Below are 18,244 nucleotides of genomic sequence, written 5' to 3' on the forward strand. Positions count from 1 at the left end.
TTTTGTATTTTTAGTAGAGACGGGGTTTCACCATGTTGACCAGGATGGTCTCGATCTCTTGACCTCGTGATCCACCCGCCTCGGCCTCCCAAAGTGCTGGGATTACAGGCTTGAGCCACCGCGCCCGGCCGATTGTCTCTTAACCAATTGTTTTATGTTGATGGGAGGAGAGGAGAAAACTAGAATCACTCACCTTAGCCAGTCAGCTCCTAGAGCAAAGGATGAAATGCTGTCCTGAGGACAGGGCGGAGGGTTCTGTCATCTAGTGTGTCACAGCTTCTACAGCCTGTAGCTTCCTGCCCTGCTTACTTACAAGACCATCTCTGTGGAGAAGATAAAATACAGGAATGCAAAAAGAAGCGACGTGATCACAACCTATTCCTTTATGCTACACATCACACATATGTGATGTTGACTTGGAAATGTGTGCAGGCTGTGTGGCTGCTGAGGTTTTGACAAAAGGCAGGGGACACTGGCTGCACAAAGCAGAATGCAGGTTTTCCCACCAAGTGGATGGGAAGCCAGGGTCAAGTACTGGGGAGGAGCTGCAACTCTTTCCCGCGTCACCTAGGCATCTTCAAGTCAGTTTTATTAGAATAAGCCCCTGACATCAAGAGTGACACCATGCAGGAAAATGTCCGTCTTCTCATGGTTTAATGTTAGTTACTTACAAATGAGTAACAAGTAACTATGGCTACATTTATTGAATATTTTCTATCTGCTGAACACTGTATATTTTACACATATCATCTAGTTTAATTTTTATAATGACTCATGAGATTCTATGATTATTTCTTTTTACAGATGAAGAATCACAGATTTGAGGAAGTTAATAAATATGTTCCAAATTATACCCAGAGTAAATACTGGCGCTAGGAACGGAGCCAAGATCGTCTGACTCTGAAACTTGTGTTAATGCCATTTGAATCTTTAAATAAATCTGTGGATTAAGAACAGAGATTATTTCCATTTTATGGAGGAGTGGCAGAAAAGTGTAGTGGTCTGGAGAGCAAATGTGAGTGTTGTAAGAGTCCATTTTAGTTCCGGCTCCGTCGTTTATCAGTTGTGAATTTAGGAAATGTATCTAACTCCTCTTAGATTTACAATGTCCTCAAATATCGAAATGTGTAGAACATTCGATCTCTTAGGGCCTCTGTCTTTGCCATCATCACCATGGCTATCACGTATTTTGCGTTTTCTCACTTAATTTTTTCTCCTACCTGAAATTGCCACGTAATTCCCCTTAAACCCTTAGATTAAGAGGTGGCTGCTACTATGCCACAATAGTAATATTTATTGTACACTGTGTGCTTACTATATACCAAGTGTTTTTAGTGCATTATCTCATTCAACCTTTACAAAGCCTGCACGAGATAAATACTAGTGTCATCTATAATGCAGAGTTAGAGACAGAACTCGCCTAGATCTCGACACTACTGATTTCACTTCCCCTTTTCACACCCACCACCCTGACTGCCAACTGACTTCGGAACTCCAAAAGGGCATCCATGAAAATGGCAGGAAGTGTCTGCAGGAAATGGAACGCTCCAGGAGTTTGACGCTAAAAAAGATTGGGAACTGTCCACCAACTGGTGCTACCGAGAATCGTGGTCGTTGAAAGGAATTTAAGTGTCCTCTATCCCAACTTACTTTTCCTCAGGGAAGTGTCAAATACCTCCAGGTCCTCTTCAGAAGGGCAGCTGGAAAAACAGTAAAACCAAGTAACTCACCTGAGAACAAGCCGGGAGTAGTGCAAAGGAATCAACCAGACTCTTAATTTATTACAAAGTCCAGCCACTCCGTTTGCTTTCTAACAACCTTGTTGCCTGGTATTGAGTAAAAGATGCTATAAAGGACCAACACGTTTGGAAGTAATGATAATCTGCTGTCATGCGACATAATTTTCTCCACATTTGTTATCATTTATCTGCACGAAAATTTCGTGCATTTTATTGGAAAACCACAGAAAATGAAAAAAAAAAAAAACAGCTAAGCTATTTCGTATGTTTCGACCTAGATTTCAATTAAATTTTAATTATTCTCCTCCCGCGCCTATCCACCCTCGCCCCATTTCTCAAAAGACCTGGAGTCCAGGGTAGGAGAGATCAAGAGCATCCCAGAGGGCAGCAGCACAAATTCGCTCCCCTCCAGACCCTGCAGCTTGCTTCGCCCATCTCCCCTCCCCCTTAGCTTGGTCGCTTATCATTGGTCATTGCCATGGCAACCAGCAGCTGCCGGCCCAGCAGCCTCTACCGCAGCAGGGGTGGGGCACTGGGGGAGGGGGAGAGAGAGGAGGAGCCAGAGGAGGTGTCTGCTGCAAGTTCCTGGCTGCTTCCAAGCTCACCCCATCCTCCGAGAGGGAGGAGGCCCAACTGGTGATGCTGCTGCTGCTGCTGCCGCCGCCGCCGCCTCTATTGCTGATACTCTAGTGCAGCTGGAAGGGTGGTTCCTATTCGCACCATCGCCAACCAGAGACAGAGAGAAAAAAACGGCAGCCGCTGCTGATGTTGGGTTCGGAGGCTGCATCCGACTCGGTCACAAGGAAAATGGATTCAGTTTGCATCTCTCCCTCCTTTAAACAGCTTCTCCGGGTCTCAGCATGGTGAGTAGGAAACAGTAGGGCTCCCTTCTTGGTTTATTGTGTTATTATTTGACCTGTGTATACATTTCTGGCCTGAACTTGAACAATGACTCCCGTGCCTCAGACTAGGAGCGGGAGATGTGGAGACAGAAATGAGTGATGGAGGGAGAGGAAGGTTGCCAGGAAGATAGAAGTGAGAAGACAACCGCTTGTGTTAAAAAAAAAAAAAAATGATGTTCTGATTCTATCTCTAACTGGCTCAGAATGCAGACTGAGCCACTTGGTGCCTTTTTTCCTAAGCTTAGCAACAGCATCAGGGGTTGGAAAAGGAGCTAACACCAAGAAGAGGGTGTTATTGAAAGGAATCATTTCATTTGCAGCTCTCACATACAGGGTTGGGCCTTCTTCAGAAATACATTCGGTGTCTCATAAGCTTCCCAGACTCATGTTAAGGTGGTTTTGCTTATTTCATTGATTGTTTAGAAAAAGCGGCCCCAGAATTCGACATTCTATTTTATATTCTAATGTACTCTTGTTGAGAAATCATTTGCCAGAACCAGTTTTATTTTATACATAGATTTGATTGTGAACTTATACATGTATATATTATGGATATACATATCATATATACCCGTGTTACTTAGCATTTATATTGCATTTATGGAGGATATTTATATGTAGAGTGTGCTTTGCAATCATTTTTATGGGTTAGCTATGTCCTTGTATGTCTGAAAGTAATTGCACGTTTTTGAAACTATGCTTCTGGTTTGTATTATTATTCATTGGCTTCATTTGGATTAATGTGAAATTTACTCTTGTTATTGTCTCTTAATTTTATTGTGACCAATTGGAACAGATGCCTATCATTTGATCTGTATCATAGAACTAGATGCAAATTCATAGCCTGCCTCTTTATTTTTAATTGGGTTTGTGGGGGGTGATATTGAGGATTCCAAATTCACAATGATGGGAAAGGGAGGTGGCTTGTGGTATTATTTTGTTTCTAGCATCATGCCAAATGAATGTTTGAGCAAATCAGTTTTCTGGAAATGCCACCCCAACCTTTTCATGTTTGTTCCTTGTGTCCCAGGAAGCACAGCTAAGCTGGAAGGTGAAATGCATTCATTTTATTTAATAGTGCTGCTATCTGCTGTTCATTCCTTCAGTATCCAGGCACCATTTTATAGTTCTCCCAAATGTTGTATTATGGGTCTCCTTCTGCAAATGATTAAGTAGGAAAGTAGGATTGTTTTGAAAATCTAGGTATTCCCAAGTACCCTAGCCCAGCCATTTCTAAATTAGTCTGCTTATACAATGAAATGAAACCAGAGAGTGAGCAAAGCTGAGCAGGAGAATGTGTGTGGCTTGTAGCTGAAATGGGGGGCCATTGTAGTTTACAAATGCTCACTGGGATCTGCTTGACCTTTTAGTATGTCAAGGCTTTAAGGCAGCTCGGGAGACTAATGGTGCCGGAGATAAGGAGGTTCCATTCCCACCCAGGATAATGGATTTCATTGAAGTAAAGCTGGAAAAATTTTTGTAGGTAAAATGTATGAGTAATATTACATTCACCACATGGGCTATTATAGTTTTATCCATTAATCTCTTCTCTGACAATATCATTGTTAGTACAGACATTTTTTACAATGTAAAATAACAATTGTTTGGGGCTTTAGCCTTGCATTATGATTCTACATACACCCCCACCCACATTTATAATTTTCATATGTATTTGAATCAGGTTTAAAGTTTAATTTCTCTGAGAATAATTGTTCTCTTTGGTTTATACTTGAGAAGGGGCCTTAGTGACTTAATTGTGCATGTGCTCATAGCATGCCATATATTATAGATCCACAGCTTTGTAAACTCCTGCTACCATGCGCCTAATTGTAACAACTATATGAAGTAGGGCAAGGAAAGAGATACTGGGCTTGTATGTTCTATCAAAATTGTATAACACATTGCATCCTGAATCTTTCAGTGATAATTCTTGACTTCCTAAAATTACAATGTTAGATATGTCTATAGTAAACTTAAAAAATTAAGATTTGTACTAGTTGACCCCATTTCATGCAACGAAAGCAGATATCCTGGGACTTTGTTTTTGTTTCTTTTTTGTTGAGTTTTTGTTTGTATGTCATTTTAGAGGCAAAGTTGGTACAGTTCAAACAGAGGCGAATCCCTTAGGCCATGTGCTTAAAACTCCTTATAGATAGCCTGTTTCTGCCAAGTGTCAGCTATTATCCTGATAGAAATACAGGTCTAGCTTTTGACCCCACAATTTAAGACAATTATATGGCCTTTGCTAAGGGACCACAGAAAAGTGAAGTATGTTTTAAGCACTAAAATTTGAACTCTCTGAGGACAGATTTTTTTAAAAAAACTAGGATTATTTCATTTGGAGAAGAGAAAACTGAAATATGACAATCATTTGTTTCAGATAAATTGAACATGGGGCATAAGCACAGGACATTGTTTATTGCTATTTTTTTGGAACCTCAAATATGATCAATGGGCTTCAACTTTATGAGGAATTATGAAGATTAGAAATATAAAATTGTAGAAGTTCCTCATTGTAAGTGTGAGTAGTCAACTGGCTAATCAGATAAAGCAATACACTCTTTTCTCATCAAAACCTCCTTAAGTATGACCTAGATATGCATTTGTCTAGGATGGACTAAATTTCCTTCTCAAGAACTTCTCTTGCTTTTTCTAGAGTAAGTCATTTATTTAAGAGAGTATGTTCATTGTTTAAGATCAGGCACTTCTAGATTATAACAGTAAGACTCCATTTTGTAGTTGGCTTCTAAATTACAGGATCTAGGTATTTGCAAGTAAATTAACTGATTGTCTTCCTAGAGAAATTTACATGTAATTCTGCCAGAATGCAGGAAACTGAACATTTACCTGTTCATAGAGGCCTTTCTCAGCAACTTTTTGGAGTGTGATGTCAAATGTGTATATTAAAATTATTTTTTGTTGCATGGTTAATTTTGAAAAATGTAATGTGTTATTTAAGGGGATCTTGACACAAAATAATTCAAGAGCCATCAAGTTGATTTTTTTTCAAAAATAAATTTTTTGAAAGATATGTACAAATTAATGCTTAAATGTGCTGTTTAACAAACTAATCTTCCACTCAAACAGTATCTTAAAAATGTCATTCATGTTGGAATATTGAAATTAAATATTTTGATTGGTATGTAAGCCTTAGTAAAATTTGTTTTAATTAGGACACCCATTAATTCCTTTCTCATTTTGTAATACGATATTTCTTATTTCAAGTGACTTCAGAACATATTTTTATTTTATCTACCTTCTGCAAGTTGGCTTCAGAATGACTTAGACAATATTTGGAGAGTAAAATAGTTTTCTACATTTATTTTTGGTTCATCAAAAGTTAATGCTTTGTTTCTCATGGTTGGAGCCTTATTATGGAAGTTTTAACATAAATAACACAATAATGGGCTTTTACTGAAACAAAAAGTTAGGTTTATACTTGGTTGTTACTCTTTGACGTCTGCTACAATTCCCTCTGTTTACACATTCCACTATTATTCTATCAAGGGAAAATGTGCTTTCAAGCAGGATAAATTAATCAATTAACTAACAACTATTTGTAGAGCTTTTACCTGACTAGGAGACTTTGCATATGTTAGCAACAAAGAATTTCCGTGGAGAATATAAGATATACACCCATGAAATAGTTGATGATGAAAACAATGTAGTTGTAATTAGTACCATCCCTTCACCTTATGTTAATACAATTTTATTTAACTCTGTCACTTTTCCATCTTTATTTTTTATTTTATATTCCATCAATTTCAGCTTCTATTCTATCATTTTAATTCAATCATATCAACAAAGCTAGTGTCATAACACTTATTTAAAATAAACGGGAACAGATTTAGGGAGGTTAGACTTGTCCAAATTTGTGTTTGGTAAATGGTGTAACAGAATGGATCAATAATTTCGTGAGTACAAACTGCCATAGTAGAAAGGTAGTGAATTATCTTACCAATTTGAATTTTAATTGGTAAAATAATTTTAATTCAATTTACTAATCTGCATTGTGTGGCTCATTTTATTTGACTATTTCAGGTACCATAATTTGTTCTTTGAACATACTGAATTTGGCAAAAAAAAAAAGGGGGGGGGTTCACACAAAAAAAGTATTTTAAAGAAAATCTAGCCTTCTTGATATTCAGAAGAACCTAGAAGCATTTGTTTGCTTGAAAATCAGAAATTTGTTGGACTGATATGCCCTTATTTTATAGATAGATATTGTTGTTATTTTTAATGACATAGAGGTTAGGAGGTGACCATTTTTCTGTGCTTAGGATCAGATTAAAATCCTGTAGGTCCTGAATCTTGAAAAAAGTTATGCCATTCCTACCTATATGTCCTAATTATCTCTCCACCTACACATTCTTAAAAGTAAAAATGATATTGTCGTAAAATAAGTGTACATCAGTTCAACGATTTTCTGATTATTTTCTCTGAACAAATGCTTCTACATTTTTCTGAAATAGCAAAAGTATTTATTTGTTTTTCAAATATTCTAACTTCTGATGTCTCTATTTCTTCATTAATGGCCTAGCCACATACTGGCGTGACTATTTGGTAATTCAGCCCTGGCCAAATACCAAATCATGGCATCTGAACTATATTCTACGTTTGTAAAAAGTGTCCTTTATAATTAATTAGCATGCAGTAAAAATGAGACCTGTCACACTAAAAAAATTCTTCTTTAAATCATTATTCACTACTACAACTAAATCCTGTGGCTTAAAGTTTTTTTATATTTAAAAATAATACATCCTCATTGTGGAAAATGATAACACAGAAATGTGTAAAAGGAAAATAAGAACCACTCAAAAGCCTACCACCAAGAAATCATTACTGTTAGCATTTCAGAATATTTCCTTTGAGATCCTTTTGTGTAGACACAGAGAAACACATGCAGACACACAGTTTCATAAATGGACCATACTCCAGCCATTGTTTTATACTCCTTTTGCTTTATGTATAGTGGCCATCTATCCATGTCAACAAATATGTCTCTACTGAATTTTAAATTTCCTTGTACATTTTTTGATGATTCAAGCTGTTTTTTCCTTCACGTGGGAGTCGTCACTCTTCACTTTTAAATACTTCTTATGATACAGGTAGACTCTGCTTGATTTAAAGCAGCTGTGAGTCAAGCATTACATTCAGGAAATATGAACTCTGTTACCCTGACCTGCCACTGCATCTTACAATGGGTCTTAAATTAACCTTGGTCATTCCTTGTCTGCTGGTAATGAATAAGTTCTGAATCCAAGGCAGTGAAATCCCTGTTGGAGTCACTAGGAATTTCTCCAGGTGCATGCATCAGCAACAATCAAAAACCAAAAACTAAAACACATCTCTTTCAGATTCATGTTCGTTTTCCCCAGTGTGTTGTAGTGCTATGTCCTGTAGTTTAATTTTTTAATTAATTAATTAATTATTATTATTTCAATAAGGTCTCGCTCTGATGCCCAGGCTAAAGTTCTGTGGCATGATCTTGGCTCACTGCAACCTCAACCTCCCAAATTCAAGTGATTCTTGTACCTTAGCCTCCAGAGTAGCTGGGACTACAGGCACTCACCACCACTCTTGGCTAATTTTTTATTTTTAGTAGAGACGAGGTTTCACCATGTTGGCCAGGCTGGTCTCAAACTCCTTACCTCAAGTGATCTGCCTGCCTGGGCCTCCCAAAGTACTGGGATTACAGGCAGAAGCCACCACGCCCTGCCTGTCCTATAGTTTTATCCTTGGTTAAGCAACTCAACTCCTTTATAGGAAGATATTTAAATGACTTCTTGGAATAAACCAAGTGTATTAGTCCATTCTCACACTACTATAAGGACATACCCAATACCAGGTAATTTATAAAGGAAAGAGGTTTAAGTGACTCACACTTCCTCAGGGCTGGGGAGGCCTCAGAAAATTTACAATCATGGCAGAAGGGGAAGCAAACATGTCCTTCTTCACATGGTGGCAAGACGGAGAAGAATGAGAGCTGAGTGAAGGGGGAAGACCCTTATAAAGCCATCAACTCACGAGAGAACTTACTATCATGTGAATAGAATGGAAAAAACCATCCCCAAGATCCAATTACCTCCCATTGGGTCCTTCCCACGACATGTGGGGATTATGGTAACAACAATTTAAGATGAGATTTGGGTGGGGACACGGCCAACCCATATTGCCAAGATGTAGTTTTGCTATTTTTTCACTATATTCATTATTTTAAAATGAATTATTTCATTATTTCCTAGTGAATTCATGTGCATCTTAGTTTTCAAATAAAAACCCAGTCATCTGAGTCTTTCCCCTTTTTAAATATGAATGGTTGACTCTTCTCAAACTTTAAGTCTGAAGTGCAAACATAATGCCTTGGAAAGAATTCCCTAGGTATATCTCCCCTTTTACTCTCTCCAACCTGTGTGTTTCCTTCATAATATATATCAACAGTTGTAATTACAGAGCTATTTATTATTTGCTTTCCCTACTCATCACTAGAATGTAAGTTCCATGAGGGCAGAAAATGAAACTGTGTTGTTCACCAATTGTAATGAATGCCTTGATACAGCATGCATGCTCAATAAAGGCCATTTGACAGAGTGACAGAATGAATGAAAGAATGAGAGTCCCCTAAAGGGCTCCTGGCCTAAGATTGTAAAGGAGACTTCAACTAATAGCTCTTTTGACTGTGATTCTCATTTTTTAAAATTTGACTGTAAAAACAAATGAGTTATATTCATATCCTCAGATATTATGATTTCGATAAGGCAAAATCAGATTCTTAAAGGTAACATATCACAATACTTAACAATACATCATTAAAAACTGCTCGCTACATGCTATGACATAAGAAAGGCTATGAACACTTCCGTGGCTCTTTTTATTTTCTTTTAAAAACTGAATTGCAAGTCAGAAATAGTGATATCATTAACAAATACCTTTAATTCACTGTGATTAATTAAAATAAGTTAGTAATTTAATTATTATAAGCTCCAAATTACATGATACACACTCACAGCTATTGTGCTATTTTAGAAATCAACTCTACTGAATTAATTAATCATAAACAAATCATTCCATCATCTCTCCATCCAAAAATTAAGTTGAATCAGAAATGCATCTCACTCCAAAGATAAATTAAGGCAGCACCCTGCTTTCATGAGAATTTTGAAATCAAATATAAAAAGAGTGACTTGAACAAGAGGGTTAGCTTAGCAGACACAGGGACATGCCTTTGAGCCTCTGAGGATAGTCATTTATATGGGGTGTCTAACCTGCTGATATGCTGTAACTTAAGTATGAGGAAGAAGCTTTTGTTGCCTTTCTTTGTTTGGAATCTAAATCAAGATCATGGCACTTACTGCAATTCGTGAATTTCTGGAGTTCAGCTGCAGTTAGAATATACATGGAAAACCAAATCTGACTGATTTTAGCTGACACTATGTGGTCAATATTATTTTCAAGAAGGAAATTTTGCTGAGATTACCCTGACTCTAAAAAAGCCTGTGAGCATGTGTTTAGGAGAAGAGGGTGGTATTTTCATCATACCTTCTTTTCAAACTGGAAATGTTCCCCTGAAAAATGCTTATACCCACAGTGGAAACCAGGTAATTGTTTTTTACCTGCATTCCTTACCTGGCTTTTCTTATGTAGCACTTCACGGAGAGAGGTGTATTCCAAAAATAAACTGCGCTCTTACTCTGTAGTCATCACTGATCTATATTTAAGGCCCTTAACCTACTCATACATCAAGCATACCTACTTGGAACTTACTTTCCAAAATAAAATTGTTAGTTTTTTTAAATGCAAAAACACTCATGAAAACAACTAGACAGTATTTTAAATGAGTACCATTCTGTGAAATCTAGGCTATTGTGTCATTCTACCAATAAATGAAGAGCAAAACAGTCAACAAATTTTTATATGATTATAACCAATTTGGAGAATTTATATTAAAAAAATCCATGCTGAGAATTCACATGAGAATTCACAAGCTGCTGATCCTGCTAACTGACCTTGGCAACATAGAGAGAAGGACTTAGATGTTTTGAACATATTATAGACCTTCAACTTGCTTTCTTATGAATATGCTAGGTAATTCAGATAACGAAAATGGGTACTCTGGAATTACAGGGATTTCTCCATCATCTACTCAGCTCTAGTTTCCTAAACCCAAAGGAAGGAATTATTCTGACCACTGGCTCAGACTCTGTCTCCTATTGTCTTTTAAGGAGTAATTTAGGTTGTAGTTAATTAACCATAAAATGGATTTTGTATTTTAGAGAACATATTATTTTTAGCTATATTATGAAAAACATCTGAATTTTGACTTCTTTTTAAAGCACTTTATTAAATAAAATTATCTATAAAATTTAGAATATAGTGTATTTTGAGCCAGGTGCTTAAAACATTTAGCAATAATGAAAAATAAGTCTCAGCTTTTTCAACACTGAAGTAACAAGGAACGCCTTCCCCCAGTAAATTTTACATAGAAGGAATGTTTTACCTGTTTTGTTCTCTTCTTAGCTAGATGGTCCACATTTTTTACCTACAGGGTGCAATGCTACACTCTGAAACAAGAGAAAGGAAAATATTAGCATACAAAAAGGGGAATCGATTGTTGCATCTGAGTGTGACCTTTGGGTTTTTGCTTTTTACAGGTTTAAAAGAGTTCAGTATCCAAATGCACACTTAAACATGCCTGATCCATACTAACACTCTTATGTGGAAAGATTCGACTACATATACTACCCAATCTCTTTTAACTATGGTGTGTGATTTTATATTTTTCTCCTTTCATCCTACATACAGTTTTTAAAATCAAGTCTGAATGGTTTAGCCAAGGCCCCCGAAACATAGTAAAGAGACAAGATTAATATTTCTAGGCAGTCACTGGTCATTTGCTTACTGAACTTTCACTAACGTTTGTGTAGTTTGAAAACATGAGCTGTCTACCTTTATTTTGTATGATCCTCTCACTTTGAAACATTGATCTTTGGCTGTGAAGTCAACTGTAATCTAAGCAGAATTGATCAGTTCTCAGTTCACATGGTGCCATCACTAACCACATTCTTGGGGTGCTTAAGTGCTGTTTAACTAACGACAGGATCCCTACGGCAGAGAATAGCTGATGAAGCAGTAGAAAAGCATTTCATTTGAGACAGACTTTCGCCAAAGATGTACTTTCCCCTGAGTAAACGATAGACTGGCTAGGGAAAATGTGGCACATATACACCATGGAATATTATGCAGCCATCAAAAACGATGAGTTTGTGTCCTTTGTAGGGACATGGATGAACCTGGAAACCATCATTCTCAGCAAACTGACAGAAGAGCAGAAGATCAAACACCGCATATTCTCACTCATAGGCGGGCGTTGAACAATGAGAACACATGGACACAGGGAGGGGAGCACTACACACTGGGGTCAGTTGGGGGGAAATAGGGGAGGGACGGTGGGGGGTGGGGAGCTGGGGAGAGATAGCGGGGGAGAAATGCCAGATGTAGGTGATGGGGAGGAAGGCAGCAAATCACACTGCCACGTGTGTACCTATGCAACAATTTTGCGTGTTCTTCACATATACCCCAAAACCTAAAATGCAATAAAATAAATAAATGGGGAAAAAATAAAATAAAATAAAAAAAGAAAATTTTTTCAGACTTGATGCTGACTCATCTTTACTCTTTAGAAGATGTGGCAAGACCCATAGTTTAGAATTTTCTTTATAATTCAAGTATAATTATTTATTCCCGCAGTTAATGGGTTAGCTCTGACCTTCCTAATAAGAAGGGTATCTGATATGCTCTGACTATGACAAGTATGAAAGGAACAAAACAGAACAACTTCGTTTCTAAAGTTATCCAGTAAATGAGGAAAAGACTTAAATTCTTTGAGCATCTGTTACGTATCTAGTATGCTGAATATTTTCATCCATGTCTGTTTTTGCAGTGCTCACTGCAGGCTGGTGAAGTAGACATTTTTATTTCCATTTTTCCAATAAAGATGAAGCTTTGATAGGTTAAGTTTCCAACTCAAACCATTCAATTAGTGATTTTTTGAGCTGAGATAGAAATAAAGTCTATTCAATTATGTAGCACAGTGGTTACAAACTGGTCTTATCGTTTACATGGCATAAATTCACACAACTTAAGGCTTTTTTGTTTTAATTTTTTTGTTTACAGTAAATGGCAGGAATTAAAACAAGAATAGGTTTGGATGAGAGACTGAAATTTTGATTTGGTTGTCTGTTTCTATGTCCAATGGGTATTTTGTGTAGAGAGCCTGGATCCTATTGTCATTCCCTTTTCCTTTTTGCTGTGGCTCACCAGAAATTGTGTTTGTCTATGTAAACTCATTTAGGACCTCTGATCCAGGTGGAGCAAAACCTCCATTTTTTAGAAGCCCTATGGAGTAACTGTGCATAGTTAAATGTACAGATATATGGATCACATATATATGATAAGTTAAATGTGACCTATCCCAACTGTGGAATAAAATGAAGCCCTTTAAACAGTATGTTGTAGAAAAATATTTCATGATATAGAAAAAATATGTAAGAGTTGTCTAAGTTAAAAAAAAAGTCAAAAATCAAAAGATAGAATTCAATCCCAATTCTGTGAAAAGAGAATTACACAAACATACATATATTTTAAAGGGCCAAAATTGTGCAAATCACAATATTAACAGGAATTCATTCTAGGTGGTAAGTTTATGAGAAATCTTTTCTCTGACTTCTCTGGTTTCTAAATTTACTAAAATGCCTTTTACTTCTTTAATTAACAAAATGTGGTAAATATTTTTAAGGAAAGATGTTGATATCAAAGTGTTTAAATTATCCACAAACCCAAGAACTTGACTACCCAGCTTTGCTCCACCTGGGTCAGCAGCTGCATCTGGTTTTCAGAGACAAACGCAGTGTATCTGGTGAGTCCCAGACAGAAGGAAAAGGAGAGGAGGATAGGATCCAGATGCTCTACACAAAATACCCATTGAGTGTCCTTATATTTTGAAAACAAAGATTTTGTCTCAAAATAATTTGAAACCCAGTGATATAGTTAATGCAATTGCCATTCTGTGTACCTAATTTCTTTAAAAACTAAAAATTTCAGTTCTCACTGGGATATTCAGCATCCTATTTTCATTAGTCTCTAGTGGTTTTAGTTCATAGTAATTATTAGAATACATGATAATAAGACAAAGATCCAAGTTTAATACTATGTGGCTCAGTCATAATCCATTTTTATTGAAAAGCTCTAACAAGGATTATTACGTGACAGGACACAAACCCATCCAAATTCTGTGGAATTCTGAGCTTTTTCCCCTCTGGGAGGTATGCACAGTTAACCTCATCAAGAAGGATCTGCTTACACTTTTGCTGCCCTCTCTGTGGTTTAGGTGAAATGAAATCTTTCTCTTCTTGGGCCTAATAATCGTGATGACAATGAGGATGAGGATGAGAGCGATATCTCGTACTTTGAGGGTGCGGTCCAGAGGGGCACAACTCCAGGGAGGACTGTGTGAGTGGCACCTCCCTGAGTTGTACAAAGGAGGAGTACTGAATGAGCACCTACTGTGTGCCAGGCAAAGTTCTGATCACTTAGCATAGTATCTTTGAGGCAAGAACTATTGTACGCCCCTTTTAACCTCTGTATTTGAGAAAACTAAGACAGAGAAATGTTAAGGAACATGCCCAAATTCAACCAGCTAATAAATGCTTTGCTGAATAGCTTCTTCATGCTTGTTTTCATACTAGGTGCATGGGATAAAAATCCTATTCTCAAAAGGCTTATATAGGAAGATAAGTCTGCAAACAAAAAAGTTAACAATAAAACATTACAAACATTGTGACGGTGTGGCTCTCCCATTCAGCTACTAAAGGACAGGGCCTCAAACAAAATTTTAACACTTTAACATTTGCCATCAAGATATAAAGTCTTATTTAAAGGATGTCATGTTTGTTCTTTATTGAGGAAGTAAAAGCAGAGTGTGAATTATTTTATAGTTCTGACTTCCTGATACACTATTGCACATTGTACTGCTATCCATTAGAGAGTATATCTTAATACCATTTGACCAAACCTATCTCAGTGATGAATATTAAAATAACTCACATGACTTATTTTTAATGTAAATTACTAACCAAAGAGCATCTGTTTTTTAAAATGATGTCACCTAATAAACTTGTTCAATTAGGAATCAGAGACATATTTGAATATTTTGAATTAAAAGAGAACTGTAAAATATATTTTAAGCTGAATGCAAACAGGTATGCGTTAAATTTGTGGTCTTGATTGTAATACAATGAAGAATTAAGTTTAAAAATAATTCTAACACCTACGATGGGTTCTTCTATGTTAGGTGCATGTGTGGAGGAGTAAGTAGTGAGTAGGGAACCTACAAAGATGAATAAAAATCCTAAAAGCACAGTAAGCAGTAAGCCTTTAGGCACTAAAATTTTGCTGAGAGACCCAGAAGCCTTTATCAGAATATAAGAACATTTACAAATTGAGTATCAGCTATGTAAAAATCTATATAAGAAAACTTAAGAATATCAATCAAGACACATGAAGAAAAACATTAATTCCTGATCACTGAATTTACAAACCTGAAAGAGAGAGAGAGAGAGAGAGAGAGAGAGAGAGAGAGAGTGTGTGTGTGTGTGTGTGTGTAGAGGTTTTTGTAACCTGTCATGCCTTAAAAAAGAATGTTAGTTACAATGAATCAAGCCGTGAAAGGCCATGATTCAGGGAATAATGCAATAAAATGGATTTTTAAAATAAAGCAAGCCAAATAACACAAAAGATCACTTTGCAGACTGGTTTGCTGTGCTCAATTTCAGTGTGCTTGAAACTTCATCACTTGGGATCTATTAGAAAACAGAGTATAAGACTGAAGACTGAAGTAAGAAATGACTATTAAATCCTAAAAGGAAAATTATGAATGTCTTTTTAAAGATTTTTTCCAATTTGAACCCTTTCTTGCATGTGAATCTAATGAGGGCATATGCATGATAAATATTGGAAAACGCATTAGATACATTGATTTCAGATACAGTCAAGGGACTCTTTCATTATTATTTTTTCTGTATGTAATACAGAAAAATCAACCCGGAAAGTGAGAAAAATTTAAACCCAGAGGGAAAAAAGGTCGCTGAGTACTCAATGAAAGTATTGATTCTGATTTGCTTGCCTTCACTTTGGATTTTTCTTCTTTGAGCTGTGATTATCAGTACTCCAACCTTGATATTCAATAATCTGGAAACTCTCTGCTGGTGTGTAGTCAAATGCCACTGAGCCAGAAACCTGTAAAACTATTGCAAATCTTTTAAACTCTTTATTTTTCTTTAAATAAAAGGGAAGTCATGGGATAGGTTATTTACGGGGACCCTTCCAGCTGTAAGCCAGTGTGTTTATGACTCTGACTGTCCATCACATTTTCTGTCAGTACTTTGTCATAGTAAATGCTTCCCATGGTAATAAGATATTTCAGCTTTTTGCCATTTTTCTGTTTCACTGTGTGCATGTCCACGTACACGTGCGTGTGTGCAATGTTGCCATTCAGTTTAGCAAATAGGTCATTAATTCAAGATATACATCAAAAGGTGCATATAATGTGGTATGCTGCTAGGCTAATTATTCAGTCCAATACATAAAGAAAGTGACTACATTTTTCTCATCTACAGCCCAGACACTGCATCCTTAAGGCCAGTATGCAAGCATAAGGTGAATGATTGATTGGCAGATCTCATTGAGAGGTTTCTGGTTTATTTAAGGGCTTAAATCAGGTTATATTACTGCCACTTTCCACTCAGCATTATGCATCTGTGGCAAGTGGACCCCCAAGGCAGAGCATTCTCTGCTCTGCAAAATATTTGCACTTGCACATGCAGGAAGCCACTGACTAGCTTTCCCTTTTTAGAGGACATGTTGGAAGCCAGCTTACCCATATGTGTGATATTTTAATCAAAGTATGAATATAGCTCTCCTTAGAAGGAAAAATCAAGGGAAAAAATAAAAGATCATCTTTTTCCTTCTCTCCCATCTCTCAGGGCATGTGCTGCTGTTGTATATGGAGTCAGAAGAATATCTCATAATCGGAGAAACCCTTGACTTGACAAGTGTTGTTTTCCCACAGTTGTTATCTTGGTACCAAGTTCACTTATCCCAACTCCGATTTGTCTAGAGTAAATCAATGTGACACAGTGGAAAAGCACAAATTTGGGAACCAGAAATCGGAGTTTAGTCTTTGTTCAGCTACCGGCTGATTGTATGACATGAGCAGGCATCCTGTCCATTCTTGATTTTTGTTTTGTTAATTGTTAAAAGAGAGAGATAAAAGACATCACTTATGGTTTTCCTTTTTTCAAAAGAATTCTACAGAAAGGTCTCTTAATTCCTTTGCCTTCAACTATGTAGGCATGTTCCCAAGCTGATTGAAGAAATCCTCTTCTGAATCCAAAGTCTTTTTATTTGCCAATGGTAGTGATTAAAATTATTTATGGACTTCACTTATTCTCCCATTAGCCTACAGTGTCCCCTTGAGGGAAGTGAGGCAGAGAGGAAGAAGGAGAAATGATGGGGGGGAAACACAACCCTAAGGAGTAGATCATAACCCAAGGTTGGGTGAGGGAAGAGCAGATGGCTGAAAAGTGCATATTAATTTGACCTCTAAGTCTTTAATATCTAGCTACAATGCAAAAAACTGCATAAAATTGCTTTGACTGGTTGGAATAGAATGAAGATATAGTGAGAGCATCACAGGAAGAACATGCTATAAATTCTTAAAAAATTATCACAAATTTTAAAATTGCAGTGAATTACAAAGATGTTTAGAATATACTGAATGAAAATGTAAGTTTGTAAACACTATGTCTACTAAAATTTGTTTGTACGTGCACAGAAAAAAAAGACCTGAAGGAAATGTAAAAATATTAAAAGCGTTCAGGTGGTAGAACTGCAGGTGAATTTCATTTTTATTTTTAAATTTTTATTGACCTGCATTTCCTAAGTTTTTTTTTTCCAATGAACATATGCGATTTGGTTAACACGAAAAGGAACAAACCAAAAATAACTTTAAGAAGTTGTCTTTACCTGAACATTTTAGAAAGTCCCTGATGGATATTAGGAGGGGAAGGCAAGCCTTATATTTTTCCACCTTTGAAGTGAGTGATTCCTTTGTTTCCTTGGTCTTTTTATTTTAACGTGAGTGACTTAAAGGAATTCACCATGAAGATATGCAGGAAAGGAAAGCCCTGGGATTTAGACAAGCCAATTGAAGATCAGCAGTGCTGCCCTGCTGTTATTAAAACTGTAATGATTGATAATGAAGGGAAAGCTATTGTGTCACTTCAAGTGGACCAAAATAATTACATCATCACCATCAGTAGGAAAAAACAGAGCTTTCTTCATGTCCTGTCTACTCATTATTATGCAAATTAATACTGGGGTCATTTCTTTTTTGGAAAATGTGAGCAATTGGTTTATATTCATAGATCTATTTCTTATTTTCAAAATGAATTGTGAAAAACCATGATTTTCATCTATTAGTATTTATACAGTATATACTCATACTGTAATTCTTTTTGGTCATTCCAGTTTTCTTTTTTTTTTTAA

At 36.6% G+C, this 18,244-nt stretch overlaps 1 protein-coding gene and 1 long non-coding RNA gene across 6 annotated transcripts in view; one reads left to right on the plus strand and one right to left on the minus strand.

Moving 5' to 3' along the window:
* The window catches only part of LOC116531679, a 2,602-nt gene extending 437 nt beyond the window's left edge, over nucleotides 1-2,165 (minus strand). The window contains exons 1-3 of the long non-coding RNA XR_004260516.1: nucleotides 2,084-2,165; nucleotides 1,651-1,700; nucleotides 190-323 (exon numbers count right to left, since the gene is read on the minus strand). This is a non-coding gene — a long non-coding RNA (uncharacterized LOC116531679). The remainder of the gene's footprint in view (nucleotides 1-189; nucleotides 324-1,650; nucleotides 1,701-2,083) is intronic.
* A 53-nt stretch (nucleotides 2,166-2,218) lies between these two features.
* Nucleotides 2,219-18,244, plus strand: part of JAKMIP2 (janus kinase and microtubule interacting protein 2) — a 182,795-nt gene continuing 166,769 nt past the window's right edge. For 4 of the 5 annotated variants that reach the window (XM_032250307.1, XM_032250304.1, XM_032250306.1 and 1 more), the window contains exon 1: nucleotides 2,219-2,602. The gene's annotated coding sequence lies outside the window, so the exon portion shown is untranslated. The remainder of the gene's footprint in view (nucleotides 2,603-18,244) is intronic. The other variant, XM_032250305.1, reaches the window with a different exon arrangement.

This window comes from Sapajus apella, unplaced genomic scaffold (assembly GCF_009761245.1).
Source record: "Sapajus apella isolate SASKATOON/1434 unplaced genomic scaffold, GSC_monkey_1.0 scaffold71, whole genome shotgun sequence".
NCBI classification, from domain to species: domain Eukaryota; kingdom Metazoa; phylum Chordata; class Mammalia; order Primates; family Cebidae; genus Sapajus; species Sapajus apella.